We start from the raw sequence: 16416 nt of genomic DNA, 5'->3' as shown, positions 1-16416 counted from the left end.
CAGATCGAAACAGTTTGTAGTAGTTCGTTGAAGATGATAGGATTCGTCTTGCGTCCTGCCAGGGTTTTTGGTAGTACACAAGTACTGAGAATTCTTATAACTCGTTGGTGCGAAGTATACTCGAGAATGGCTCGATGATTTGGGGACCGTGTGAGTTGAAGTATTCTATTATGGTGGAGAGGGTTCAGAAGAAATTTCTTCGGTTTCTCTACACGAGGGAGTGCGGATATTATCCATGGCTTTATCCCACTGAGTTCCTCTCGGGTATGCTCGGTTACAGCAGTTTGAAGACCTTCCTTCTGGAATGTGTATATAACTACGCACTTCTTTCGATTGTTGTGCGGTATTATTGACAACCCTGAAATTAGGCGGAGCATTAGCTTTTATGTTTCGGATACTCTTTAGACACCGTCGGCATATACTGTTTCATATTCCAATATACAGGACCAACCTGCCAATGGTTATGCCTGTTGGAAGGGCTATCTCTATGTTGAACAATATTACTTTGAACATTGACATATTTCACATCTCTGAGGGAGTTTTTCGTTACAAGATTCTCTTACTTTTTTAACATATTATTCTCTGGATATTATGTATACTTATGTGTTATTTTTATATATACCTAATTTCACCTTGTTATTTTAATTATTTCTATATGTATGAATTGAGATATTCCATTTTGTCATTTACATATTTATGAATAAATAAAATTTAGTTTAATTAAATTACAGATCCCTCCACCTTCAAGTTTGCGGTAGATAGTACATCGGTATGTATCGACGGATCGAGTACCTCTTAGTACGCATATCGACGTACTAAAGTGACATAGCTTCATTATGTTGTCATAGTTAAAAATAAATTCTCCTGAGTGATTACGAAGATACACTACCGATTCAAGTTTTGAGGTAGGTACATCGGTATGTATCGACGGGTCTAGTACCCCTCGGTACGCATATCTGCGCATTAAAAGTGTTAAAAATTTTATTCCACTGCGCAATTTTTCCTTTAATTACGATTTATTCATATTTTTAATCGTTCTGAGGTTGGCACTTTTTTTTTAAATGCCAATAAAAAGCACGGAGAAAAATAAGTAAATTTTGAAATCGAATTAAATTCCGACATTGCTGTCAGTTTTTTTAAACGAACTGCCCTATTCACATATAAGAGTATCTAGGCGTAAAAATGTTGCCTGGATAAAAAAAATAAATTATTTACTCGTATTATATTTTTTCCATCTGATTTACTATCTTCCTGAACGTTCGTATCGAGACGTTAAAAGAGCCGGCTTTGTAATCGCTCGGTAGATAAATACAGACGATAGTTAAACATACCATCTTAGTAATTGTCAAAAGTCATGTAAAAAACATGTTCAAGCGAACTTTTCTTGGAGTTTTTAATCGCTTTTAAGTAGCCACTTTTTATCACAGAAGTCTGCTTAAAATAAAAGGGGAACTATTTTAAATTTGAATTAAGGAACGCAGACTAAATTTTCGAAGTCATTCATTCATAGGTTGGATTCGATCGATAGTACAGATGTTATTTATACCGTCTCGGTATGTACCGATGAAGATAGCATTTATAATCGCGGCCCTGAATTCATTTTGAATGGACGTCCTATGCAAGTATTTGATGAGAAAATTGCTATATTAAAGAGAGAGGAAGAGGAGGAGGAGAAAGAAGAGAATAAGGACTTTTGAGCTTACCGAAATTGGATAAAAGAGGTTTTTGAGTAAAACACCGCAAACATTTTGGTACTACATATAAAACTGGTTGTAACTAATTAGCCAGACTACAAACATACCGGAAACATATATCGATTGTTATGTTAAGCCATAGTAATAACTGCTATTTTTAATAATGAGAATTTTATAAATTTAAAAAAAAAAGTAGGACTGTTTAAACGCATGTATGTTTTGTTGTAAAGTACTTTATCTATATTAAGTCTTAAATTTTTATTTTTTGACAATATAAATAAGAATTAAAACAGATTATTCAATAAAATAATAATTACATAGCAATTAAAGACATATTAATAAAAAAACCCACAAAGGCATGGCCTGTTCGTGGGTATACTAAAAATGACTATGCATTGTTTGCTCCTATAATAAATAGCAAGCTATAATATACAAAATAGTATTACTTATGCATATACAATTATCAAATATAATTTATTTTTTTTCATATTAGACTTATTTCTAATTACTATTACTCTTTAACCCACGCTTAGACGTTGAAGTTTTTGCAGGATTTTTTTCCAAATTGCGGTGTCTTCATTACTTTTAAGATGTTTTTTTGTAATGTATATTTTTTTATTGATAATATTAAATTAATGAAATGTATAGTACTTTGGGAAAATAAAGAAATAATTGATTTAAAAAAAGGCATTATAAAGCAGGTGGTTATGTGTTCCAGTCTGTCTCGCCAAAATTTATGATACATATATGTTATTTTCATACTAAATATGTTGATGAAACCAAATTAATTTAATTTTACTGAAACATACTTAAAATTTGTTTTAAATATCAATTAGACGGTAGGAACGATGAAAGGACGACGGGAATTTGATACAAAAAGAACAAACCAGCCAAAAGTGTAAAACTAAAAACAACGTTTCTAAGTAATACCGTCTACCAACATATCAGAAAAAACTGTTTTTAATAATACTAGTAGTTTTTAAAAATTGCCGATTTTTTATTTCTCAAATTTTTAGTAATCTTAACATAATTAATAGACCTAGCTATTTCTTTACGTAATTTATAGTGCAATTTTTCACTCACTACAACTTAATTATTCCGCGTATTTGTCATTTGAAAAACGTGTTGACTTCACGGTGTTGATTGAAATTAAAATATTATCTTATTTTATTACTGAAAAAAATACATATTATTAATCTTTCGATTATTCAGATAAAATTTACTAATGTTAACATTGTGACTGTCGAAATACACTAATAAATTATTTTTCTAACCATTACGTTAATAACGCAGACAAATACCATTCAGCATTTGAAAATAAAATTTAAAATACCTGCCTAGCGCCAAAATAATAATAATTTTTGACTTGAATTAATAGCTGATATTATGAATATGGTAGGTGTCTCACATTAATTTAATGCTGGCCATTTCTCAGCAAAATTGACGAATATTTGGTTGTGATTTTTACGTTATACTATTCCATAGTCACTGGATTTGGGCCAAGGAAAGATTAATCATCTTATTTTTTATGCTTTATGCACCATTTCATTAGAATACTTCATACATTCATACCACTTACCGACTTTTCTATGTCTACTGGTTTCGAGACGTACCCGTCTCTTCGTCAGGACGCCAAATTAACCAACGTGCAAAACCCACTATACACCTTCACCTTAGTTGTTGCACAAAAATATAAAACCACCACAACATGCATTTTAAAAAGCAACCGTTACATGCACTGATTAGGTTATGAAAATATTTTATATTTTAGGAGTAGCTGAAAATAGAGGGAGGAGATGAAGGGAGGGGCGTGAGATCAATACGAATAGGGAGACTATTAAAATGGAACATCGTATAATGGGCTATTTGAAAGGTTGTTTGATTATTAATCAAAGGAACATTATTTTTTAAAGCTTTTGTAATGTGAAATATTTCGATATTATTTACTTTTAACCCTTTATTATTTGTATGTAACATTTTAACTCCTGCATCTTTATTAAAGTCACGATTAAAATTTATTAGGTAATTTGTAAATTCGAAGAAATTGTTATTGTGGAGACACCTCATATATTATATTCTTTAACACGAATAGCAAAATTTATTTTCGTTCAATTGCCTTTAATGTTGATTTGCCCAGTTAAAATTACGCTAAGTTCTTTTTTCCAGGGCTCTACATGTTACCAAACATATATGGAAACGTAGAATTACAATATATCAGAAGGCGCGTAGACTCATGTTAGCATACATCGCACTGTGTCCAAAAGTCTGACATTCGGTTTGCGCGCATGCGTGAAGTGGCCGCGTAATGTTACCAGACCGCGAACAATCTATGATCATACAACAAATATAGATATTTTTGTGTGTTGTTATGATGTGATTTACCATAGTTAATATTTTACTGACGACTATAAAAATGGGTACTTTTATTACGCAAACGTAAAAAAAAAGTTAAATAATTATTTAGTAATTAAGTAAATTAATACCGTTTAATATTAGGCTATGGTTTATTAATAGGAAGCCGGGTAAAAAAATCGACCACCCTGGCAATACTAACAAAATGTCTACCTTGTTTTATTTAACAATCTGACAGATGGTAAAATAATCGAATTCTTAAATAACATTATTTGTGAATTCGCTTTTTACACATGCAATGTGATCTCAGCCTATTCCCCTTTAATTCGAGCAGTATTTTGGCACTTACAAACAACACAACACGGCATAGTTGAAATTAAATCGGCTGTTGCGTACAAAGCGACCTCTACAGAGTAACTAATGGCCAAAACGTAAAACTACTCATTTATGAGTAGTTTAATCGGCTTCAGTTGGATGCGCGTGTCGTCTGGACTATTATAATTCGTTGTATGGAAATGATTATTTCGTTTATCCTTATTGAAATTAAAATGAATCATTTTTAACCCTTTATTAAACCACACCATATTTAATTTTTTAATCGTTTGAAACAAATATGTGTTACGTCAACGTGACTTAAAATGCTCAGGCATAAAATAAAACCAAGGAAAAATAGCAAAAAATATATACATTTGTTTTCAGAATAAATTCACTGAAAAAACAATTTGTTTCAAATTTAGAACAACATGCTGTAAGGGTTATAATTATTAATGGCTGAATTTGGTACTGCATGCGCAGTGGTTTCTCAAACAGCTATTCTTCTTCTTCTTCTAATTTTTACCAACATAATAAAATAAAACTCTCATTACGACACATCGGTTTATTATTTAGCATAATTTTGTTGTAAATAACATTAATGTGTGAAAGATTTTAAAACAATAGCGATCCTTGTTGAGGGATAAATAGTATTTGCATTTTTTTTCACAATATTTGGAATTTTTGCGAGCATCACCATTTTACCCATTTTATATCTTTGCTAATCTGACTGCTACACTAGCCAGTGATAAAAACCATCTTCAGCCACTTTGATCGGAGGCAGCTCAATGCGTCGTCTTTAGCCTTTTTGATGTCAATGCGTCGTTTTTAGCCTTTTTAATGTTTCAAAGACAACAGCTGGAGGCGCGATGCAGAAGCTTGGGTGAAGATCTATGCGACATCCCATCGGTGATAGGTAATAAAGAACTCACACGAGAGGTAGTATTATACATGATCAATATAGTGCAGGCTATTGGTAAAATAAACTAAAGTAGGGAAGAAAATGCCGAACACTCCTCTAGTAGAACGGAAGGCCTGTTGACTACTGCCAACAGGCCGGCTTCTCCTGAAGAGTTTTGAGTGGTTTTCTCTCCACATGAGCAAATGCTGAGAGGTTTCTGATTGGCCCACATTAGTATATCCCTCCTGATCCCAACAGTTTAATAAATTTACAAACAAAACAAACAAACCATCACGCCGTTTCCCCGTAAGGGTAGGCAGAGAGGATAGAACGCCACAACACTCTATCTTTGCATACAGATCTCGCTTCCTCTACATTCATACATCTTCTCATGCACGCGCGCCGATTATTCCGACTTTTGACATGTCCATCTTTAAGTATTTGTTGGATTTGGTCATGCCATGTCTTTCTCGGACTTCCTCTATTTCTGCATCCATCAACATTCGCATTGTAAATATTCTTAGCCGTTCTCTCGCTGTCCATTCGTTCTACATGTCCAAACCAGCGCAGAGCTCCTTTCTTGATTTTGTCGATAATGCTTGTCTCAGACTTACATAATGTACGGATCTCAACATTTGTGCATCTATCGTACATAGTTTTACCACACATTCGCCTGAGAGATCGCATTTCGCATTTATTTATCGCATAAATTTAAAGAAATTTAATTACAGAAAAATCCACTTATGAAATAAAAACCTTGTATATTATAAGCAAGGTAAATAATAAACCAACTCCTATAAAATGAAAAGAAAAAAAAAGGCTTTTTGATGTAACTGATGACTCATCATATTCAATGCCGTTTTCAAACCACACCATATTGACTTTTTTTATTTCTTTTTCTTATTCTTGAGAAAGGTATCTCTGATGTAGAAGGCTGCTTGTTGATAACACCTTCATGCACCACATAACATTCGAGCTTTAATTCTTCTTCGTAATCGCTAACCACGTTGTAAGAATTGATACGACTATAGTCTCCTCCAGTTTCTGGGATACATATTTTTGCGGAGTTGTGGTGCGGAATTTCATTATCATCATCGTCAGATTTGTTTTCATCCTCGATGGTTTCAGAAATGTTGTTGAACAGTGCGATCCCGAGTCACTATTTTATGTGAAATATAATAATATGTAATACTGCACGGTGTTCCGAATTTGACAAAGTATAAATAACCACCAAAATGCATTATGTTCCAGATTTGGTCAACTAAAAATGACAAGACAGCATAATTTTCCAAATATGGCACAAAGTTTAGTTAATAAAATAAATATTATGAAATGAAATAAATATGATAAAATGAAAAAAATATATAAATAAATTGTTTTTTAATTTTATTTATTTCAAATACAAACAGATGTAAAGCTTAATAATTATTTTTTAAAAAAACTATCTAAAATGTATACATAAGTAGGGCCTGCCATCCAATTATATGTATTCACTAAATAATACTGTAATAAAGCGACGACGGATTAAAGTTTAAACTATATAAATAATAAATATATACTATATATTAAAATAAGATAAATATGCACAAAACAAGGAGATAGTGGAAAGGAAAAGAAGGAAATTGATAAGGAGTGGTAAAGGATGATTGAAGGAAAGTAAGAGTGGAAAATTGCATTTGATTTAATAATTTAATGAATTATGAATGAAGAGCATGAATCAAGCCTATTAATTCTCTTCTGTACATATTGTATGGTGTGTTAAATATATCAAGACGATTAAAATTTTAGTTAAATGTTTCACATATACGAGGGATCGTAGAATGTTTCCGATGATTAGTTTTAATTTTACGAATATAGAAAATATCAGAGTCTAGTTGGCCTGGAGGGGACACGGTATGCAAGTAGATTAATGATTTCCGGGGAATCGAATTTATTATTTACAGTTTTGTGAAGGAGTATATATAAAATGAAATAAGTTTCTGATATATCTCTACATGAAAGAGTGCGTATATTATCCTTGGCTCTACCCGACCGTGTTTCTCCAGGATATGCTGGCTACAACAGTTTAGAGACTAGAAGGAATGTGTATTTAACCACACATTTTTATCGATTGTTGCGCGGTGTAATCGATACTTCTGAGATTATGATGAGCATTGGTTTGCATGTTCCCGATAATTACCTAAGACAGCGCCAGCATCGATTGTTTCACATTCTGACAAACAGGACTAACCCGCCGATTGTTATGCCTGTTGGAAGGGCTACCCCTATGCTGAACAACATCGCTCTAAATGTTGATCTGTTCCATGTATCCGAAGGGGTTTTCCGGAACAGGATTCTCCTACTATTTTGACAAGAGTCTCGTTATGTATTTTTTGTCTTTTTGCAATACGTACGTCTTAAATTTTTTGTTTGTAATGTATGTATTATTTCAAATAAATAAATTGAATTGAATGATATAAATATTGCAACTTTTTTTTTGTTACAAAAATGTTAAGGATCAATTTTCAACTGAAAAAACACTTTTTTTTACTCTGGATGAAAAACTGATAAAATCACGCTAAGAAAAAACACAAGCTCCGTTTCTAGCAAAATGATGGATCTGACAGCTTACCAACATTTTTGTAGCTACCAGAATGGCTCGCAGTAGGCGCTGCTGTATGATTTATGGTAAAACATAACACAAAGGTAGCGGTAGGAGTTATCTTTGATGAGAAAAGTCGAATGTTCCAAATTTGGAACGACATGCGGCAAAGGGTTAAGAATTAATTCATAATGATGTTTAATAATAAAATACAATTAGTGACTATATTTGTTGGCCAATGTTTTCGGCACCAAACTGGACTCTACTAAAAATGAAAACTTTGCGTTTTTAACAGTTCTGGTGTTAATTATCTTTTTAAGATAAATTACTTGTATAATTTATCATCACTTCCGAAAAAAAACATGTTGAAATTTCCCTCAGCAGTTAACAAGGTTAGTTAAAGTAATAATTAAATATATTTAAAGTACGTAATGGATATGGTTTTATGAGATGAATCGCCTGTTACGTGGATCTGATGCTATCGTTTGCTCTGGTATTTTTGTTTACCGAAACCGATGGCTCGAGAATCGGTAACATCATGGTACTCTGTACTTACATACTTTTAGATTATATGTACATAACGTGTTATGTGAACTTATGTGTTGTAAGGTTCCTTAGGTACGAGTATATAGCATTACGATACACCTCAAATGAACCGTTGCGTATTATAAATTAATGTATTTAGTATTTATACTGCGTTACGCATTAACATAACATGAAGAAAGAGTAAAACATAAATTATTTTATTTATTTCTTTTGAAGAAACAAACAGTCGACAAGGATAAAATAACAATTTTAAAAAAATAAAGCTCAAAGACAGACCAGCAAAGTTTCTAAATAAAAATCATACATATTATTCAATTGTGTTACAACAAAATGATATGTTTATGTGTATTTGTAAGTGTAAATGTGTATTTATGTGTATTAGTGTGGGAGTAAGTGTTCAGGAGGGTGCATCATTAAATAGTAAGTGTGATCGTATCGCAGCCAGAAATAATAAGTCTTAATTTATTTTTAAATAAGTTAAGGGGTATGTAAAATATATCAATAGATGAAAAAAAAACATTATAGTTAGAGCAAGAACGATGGAGGAAAGAGTGTTGTGCATAGTTAGTGCTACAGACTGGCAGATGGAATAAATATTTATTTTTTGTCACGCGAAAGGGGACATTAAGATTCATTTTGGAGAGTAGGTTAAAAAAAAATATCCAGATTCATGAGTGCCAGACATTATCTAGATATGCAGAAATCCTGATAGTTTGATTAACCATAAAATTAAGGCCATGTTTTGAAAGAAAATGCATAAGTGTCTGTGAGATAACTTTTTTTATTGCTTTTGAAATAAAACAGCTTAAATTCAAACCTACGAGAAATTGGATATAAAAATGTATTCTTACGCGCGGTAAAAATAAGAGCATTAAATTGCCCTGCAAAGTTTCTTGAAAATGTAGGAAAAAAAAATATTTTAATAAAAACGAACTTCTTTGCATGACGTCACTAGTTCTTCTGAATCGAACAATGATAAGAGATTTGCGATAGGTTCCTGGTTTACGGTAAGTGAACTAATGAATCAGCAGAACTCAACAAAAAAAGGGGAAGCAAACTTGAGACGTCACACGCGAAGTCATTTCAAAATCATTGCGCAGATAATACAAAAAAAATCAATTATTATTTTTAAACTACATATTCCAGCTGCTTTATTTAATTATAATAAATAATTTTCTTCGGCAAATCTTTTAAAACTTTCCGACAGAAGAATCCTAATTGACCTAATATTACTTTATAAAGTGATCAATTCATTCATTGACTGTCCAGATTTGCTGGAGTTGGTGTGTTTCCGTGTACCTTGTCGACATACCCGCCACAGATCTCCTTTTTATTCTGCAAGTTCTAGGACCAACTATCACATGCACTCACCTATCCCTAGGCTCCACAGATATGGTAATCAGTATAAGAACAAAGCTGATATATTTGTTTCTGGACTTTATAGTTATAAAACGAGTCTGATTTCTTTTTTCTCCCTCAATATAATTCTAAAACTTTTCTTTATATTAAAAAAATGTATTTTTTTTGCTGTTTCATATTTATGTATTTATTTCGTTAAAATTTTTGGTTGCCTATGTGTATTTACCTACTTGTTACTATTGTTATAGTTATGCAATTTTATATATTTTTTGTTATGTATTTGTATGTGTATTTTTTTCACATTTTAGTTCAATATATGTTAAAGGCAATTTATGCCGTAAAAAATAAATAAATAAATACGATACACAAAAATTAAAAAAAATTTTTTTGGCTTAGTTTAATAGTCTATAAACATTTTTTCTATTTCCTAATAATGATCCGGATATTTGGCAATCCATAAACATGTTACATTATAAATTTTTCGGGTGCAAGGTTTGTTTTTCGTTGTTTAATTAATTCGTATTTGTTATGACATTCTTACTCTTATTTGTAAGAGCCAAAATCGCTTGCAAACGAGTAGAGGCGTATTATATTTTTATGTTTTTTTTTTGTAAATTGTCTTCAGATTGTTTTTTTAAAAAGATATTCTTTATTTGAGTATCAATGTTTCCAAGTTAAGTTTAAATTTAAGGTGGCAAGCCTCTAATTTTTTTGTTTCCAATTTGATTTTTTACGGATAGCACCTATTCATTTTGATGATAATTTTTTAATGACGTGATTTTGAAAAGATATTGTTTTAAAATGGCAAAACGGTATGATTTCCTTACTGTTTTCAGACTAAAACCTTTACAACAAAAATAAAGGTATAACAAAGGTAAAAACAAAGATACCAAATGAAAAAAGATCAATTGCAGATTTTCCAGTTACAGTTTTTTATATTTTTTATTTGTTTATTTTTCCATACACATATTATTAACAAAGAAATATGATTACAAAAATACACTTTAGAAAAATACAACTTAAAATAAAGCTATAACATGAATTGGAAAAAATGCCCACAAAGACTTCAGCGTCTGAGCGTAGGCCATTCCCTTTTTAATCATTAAAAAAATTATTGCAAATGTATAAATATATGTATGGTATGACATAAACACAAGAGAAAAGAAAAACTAAAATTAACATATGCTGATATTACGAAAACATTAATTATTTGCAGAATGCATTTATTTTTATTTTTTTTTTTTTTAAGAATGTGTCTATCTGTTCCTTCCATGCAGATCCAAGACCTCAAACCTACTTTAAAATCTACCAGTGATTTGATGTTTTGTAGTTCCTTGGTTAGAAAATTGAAGGATCTTGGACGAACATGTGAGGAGTGCCTCTGTGCGAACTTAGTTCTGCAGCCTGGAACTGACAGTACACTATCGGATCTATTACTAATACGATTAAAATTTTTACTAAACAAATTTCTATTCAAGTAAACATATTTTATGCACTGAAATTAGTTATATTTATGATACAGGAGAAGAGAAAAAAAGCGAAATAAATAATACGTAAAATAAATAAAAGACATTTCAATTCCATTAATGAATATATCCTGAAAGTTTTACTAATGGAATTGAATAAATGATAGTATTATGACAAAATTGTTTTTTCTCAAATCTACGAAATTGTCGCTCAGTTTTTTTACTACCAAAACGGCGATTTATCAGGTTAAAATATTTTAATAGATTAAAATATTAACAGTAGTTACTGATTTATAAAATCAATACAAGTGAACAATAGTGTACGTGACAGTAACGTGACTAAAGAGAAAGCTCCTAATGTTGATTATCATCACGTAGATGGAGTTATTTGCACCGAACATTTCACTTTCATAATATTATCATTTGGAAAATTAAATAGAAACGACAAAAGTAAAACCGGTTCGACAGTATGCAATAATATCTCTATTCATTTATAATTATTACATTATTTTTTAAAGTAAAAAATAATACAAAGCAAAAATTTAAATGAAATTAGTTGCTGAATTATTTTCGCTGATTTAGCTATTTTTTTTTGCACAATAGGCCAGGAGGCCTAAATTACAGAGGTACATTACATCACGGAACACCCAGGCTAAAGAAAAAAATATTTTTATTTTTGTGTTTCCACCGGGAGTCGAACGCGGAACTTCCGTGTGTGAGTCAAGCGTCTGACCACTACACTACGGTGGCCGCCAATTTCATTGATATTTTGTAACTTATTTTTAGAAAATGTAACAGAAAATCGTAGGTAGATGATAATTATGCTTTATGAAAGGGCATGGAAAAAAAATCCTTAAAGTTTATGATGTAATAACTTATATTTTCATACAAGTTACTAATCCAAAATACTTGGTCCACTTATTTTTTCAACCAATTAGCGCTTTTACCCTCTAATGGGCATCTTTAGACTGGTAAATATTATAGTATAAGGACAATTTATATAAAACTAAATATCCTCTCAAGTGTAGATACATTAAAAAATAAGTTGAAAGAGATACAATACGTAATATTTCGATGAAACAGAGTGGGACAAATTATTGAAACATGTGTTGGCGGTGTTCTGGAAGAGAGGATTCTATTCTGTGGAAATATTTAATTATACGTTTTTTTACTCTTACATTCTGTTTTTAATAAATATCTATTGAAACTCTATTTTTCTAGTTATCTTGATTAATTAAAACTCAAGTGGCGCTATTTTACATGACATCTAGTACTTATGATTATATTTACTAGTATACTCAAGAGACTGTATAAACTTGGCAATGATTTTAGGTATATTTATATCTTTTGGTGTTTTATATAAAAACTTAAAGAAAGGTTTTTAGAATAATTTATTGGTTCATTTAGGCATTTTGAATTCAAGTCCCATTTTTTGGCTAAGGTTACTTTTTTTTTCATTTGTATTTGTTTATTTTGTATATTATATCACATCACAGTTAACAAATATATAAACCTATTATTGCATTATTTTTTAAAAGTAAAAACACACATACATGTGTTGAAAATAACACACAAATAAATAATTGATTGCATAAAAATAAATGTATATTTAAATGTTTAAAGGGGATGGAAGATAGTCAATTTACTATTATGTGTGTGAAATAGAACCAAACACCCTGAGCGAGTGTTTTTGACTCTGCAGGTTTATTCAAGTCAAAAATGATGGTCTTTGAAAGGGAAAGTGAGGTTACTGACTGCACAATAAATGTAAACAACGAATGTCTCGAACAAGTAGATGAATTTGTGTATCTGGGAAGCATGTTTTCAAGAGATGGAAGAGTTAAAAAAAGATTTTGAAAGGAGAGTGAATGCGGGCAATAAAATGAATGGAACACTAAGCACAGTAATTGCTAATAAAAATATGTCAATCGATGCTAAACTGGCAGTGCACAACGGAGTTTTAGTCCGAACACTTATGTATGGAAGTGAAACATGGAACTGGCAGAGGAAGAATGAAAGCCGAGTGAACGCGGTTGAAATGCGATCTCTTAGACGAATGTGTGGGAAAACAATGTATTACATGGTTACGAATTATGAAATCAGGCGAGAATGTAAATCTAAGTCAAGTATAATTGATAAGATTAAGAAAGGGTCTCTGAGACGGGTTGGTCACGTAGAACGAATGGACGACAAAAGAATGGTAAAACAAGTATATATGGCAAAAATGAACGGCAAAGTGAGACGAGGACGACCAAGGAAGACGCGGCATGATCAGATAAACCAAAATCTTAAGTCTGGCCATGTCAAAAGCAGACAGAACCGAAGGGCATGTATGACAAGATGTGTGAATGTGGAAGAAGCTAGGAATGTATTCCAGGATAGACGTGTGTGGCGGTCCATTCTCTCTGCCTACACCTACGGGGAAATGGCGTGATGGTAGTAGTAGTAGGTTTATTCTGCCACAGTTTCGTTTCGTAAGTTCGTTCGTTCGTCATATTTATATTCAACTGTATCTAATGCATTCGCAATCGTATTTCGCTTTTGGTCCCGCTCATACGATAAGAATGAATTTACAAAACAAATTAGTAACAGAATAAGAGGTTATTTTGGATATTCTAACTTTTTGAATTTGTATTATTCGTCTTCTATTTCTATAATTAGTTTCAGTAAACATTAACTAAGAATTTGCACTTATAGACTCAAATCCATTATATTTTTAAATCATTTTTGTTTTCGCAGTTAAATTTAAACAATTTTAATCTTAGAACAATATAATCTATAAATATCCGTAGCCGAAACTAACTCCTTTTCCCAGAACTACTATTCCTAGACAAAGGTAGCCAGGAAACAATATCCACTTGTAAAATATATACCTTGTACATTATACTTCAAGCAAGGCCGATAACACCGCAACTTTTAATTTAAAAAATCCATGTAGTATCAATATGTTGTTTTTAAATGTCATAAATCAAAAACAAAAAATATTTAATTAAAATTACGTATTTTTCTTTTACAGTTAAGAAATCAGCAGAACATCCTAATATTCTCCAGGTTCAAAAAAGGTGAGTGTTTTTTTAAATAAAACTTTGGATTAAAAGTCCATGATTCTAGTCTATCGAGTATATCACAAAGTTATTGATACATTTTAGAAGTTCATTTCATCCAGTGCAATAAAAAAATACAACCGATCGCTTTGCATCCTTATTATATTATTCATTTATTTATACTTTTACATTGTTTGTATTCTTTTTTTAAACAGAATAACGTTCCCTCACTGGGTGTCTTGTGCCGAGGGAAACATTTTACAAAATGTGAAACATGCCTTAAATTAGTTATTTAACAAAGTTAACACAATAATAATAATAAAAATACGTAATTAATCTAATCAACTTAATTATCATTAACATAATAAACAATATAAACAAAAATAATCATAAAAAACATAACCAATTTATATAGACCAAATTTCATAAACAGTACTCACATTTTATCTATTTGGCTTGATCCATTCATCGATCCGTGTGCAACCTACCTCCACTATCCATTTCTTAATAGCAATTTTATATTGTGAGAACTTAATAATTGTCCTTATGGATAATTAAAGTAGATTGTACACTTTAACCGAGTAGTAGGCCAATTATGTAGTTGCAATTAATCTTGTTCAAAATAATAAACTAACTTAATTATGTATATCAGTTTTTAGATTACCCTTATATTAATATGATGTTTTAACAGATCGGGAATAACGTTGAAAATACATCTTAAAAGCGATTTTTTTTAATTCTAATGACATAACTATTAATGTACAAAAAACCACGTTTTCTGATGAAAAGGAGGTATTTTTAAAATGTTTATTATTGATAAACCCTCACGGATTACGTACATTTAACAAAATATTTTTACTTTTAAAATTCAAATACTGTTAATGATAATATTTTTAACATATTTTGTAAAGCTTGTCTGAGTCTTTTGTTTAGTTTTGTCTGGTAGTTTATTGTATAGTTTCAGTCTCTGGTTTATTAGTCCCGACTGCTTTTGTCTCGTTTTAGAAGGTTGTATGTGATATTTTTCTGATATTCTCGTATTGTGTCCATGTTTACTGCAATTTTTTTAAGTTTTAGTTCTTCGTCTACAATCACACCAGTGACATATGTATTTATGAATAAATTTTAACGATTCTAGTTTAAAGAGTTCAGTTACATTCAATTGGTTAGATTGTTTAAAGAATTCTTTAGTTGCTGTTCGATAGGGGAGGTCATATGCTAACTTTAATATTTTATTTTGCTGTCTTTGTAGTCTGTTTATGTCATTTTGATTTCCTGTTCCCCATAGAAGTTGCATATAACATATTGAAATTTTTACATAGGCTTCATCCATTCGATTTTTTTTCCGTTTTTGAAACAAAGTTTTTAATCTAAGAAAAAAGACTCGATAATGTCGCTTTTTATAATTAAATAAAGATGATCTTAATACAACGCTGTGTTCAAATTTCGTTCTGAAAATGAGCGTTGTTGCGTCATGCCGCACCAACATTGCCGTGCAAAATGCATAGTAGAGTAAAAAAGACTTACTGTTTATGCCAATTTACCGTGAATTGAAAGCTGTATATCGCGCCCTTTTACGCCGCTTCGCATTTACTTTACCGCTGCGCGTAAAATACTAATTCCCACCAAATACCGGTCAAGTGCAGAAATTTTAACGAGTGGAACACAAGACCGCATCTAGTGTACTTAAATATACGTCAATGGTTTTCATTCATAATTTTAGGGTTTAAAAACGACCACATACAAGGCTCACAGTTCGTCGCTTCAATTTGTTTTTGTCCAACATACCAAAACATAAATCTGTAGAAATACAGATTTAAAGTTTTTTTTACGAAATAGGAATAAACAATGACCAGACAAAATTCGTTAGAAACCGCTTAAAAAAATTATAAAGTTATTTTTTTCATTTTATTTTGTTAAATAAAGGCTTTTTTAGGACTCCTGGACACTTAACTTAATTTCGTTAAAAACGGTCTGATGGGCAAAAACGAACTAAAGCGACGAGTTGGATTCACGTCACTCTGATGTCACACGTTATGCTGTGTGCGCTTCTAAGAAACATTACGTAAAAGTATAGCGCGGTAACGTAGTAAATGCATTTTGTCTTATAAGGTGCAAATTTCAGGTTATTAATAAAAAATTTTGTATTTTAAACATTTAT

The 16416-nt window shown here is 31.1% G+C and overlaps 1 protein-coding gene across 1 annotated transcript in view; it reads left to right on the top strand.

Annotated features, from left to right (window-relative positions):
• Positions 1-16416, top strand: part of LOC148279624 (uncharacterized) — a 199718-nt gene that overhangs the window by 74056 nt on the left and 109246 nt on the right. The window contains exon 2 of the mRNA XM_088229673.1: positions 14228-14273. The gene's annotated coding sequence lies outside the window, so the exon portion shown is untranslated. The remainder of the gene's footprint in view (positions 1-14227; positions 14274-16416) is intronic.

The sequence above is a fragment of the Micrasema longulum genome, unplaced genomic scaffold (assembly GCF_059751315.1).
Source record: "Micrasema longulum isolate JH-2025_06_02 unplaced genomic scaffold, ASM5975131v1 h1tg000692l, whole genome shotgun sequence".
Classification (NCBI taxonomy): domain Eukaryota; kingdom Metazoa; phylum Arthropoda; class Insecta; order Trichoptera; family Brachycentridae; genus Micrasema; species Micrasema longulum.
Note: the sequence above shows the minus strand (reverse complement) of the source record. Positions and strands in the feature narration are given on the sequence as shown.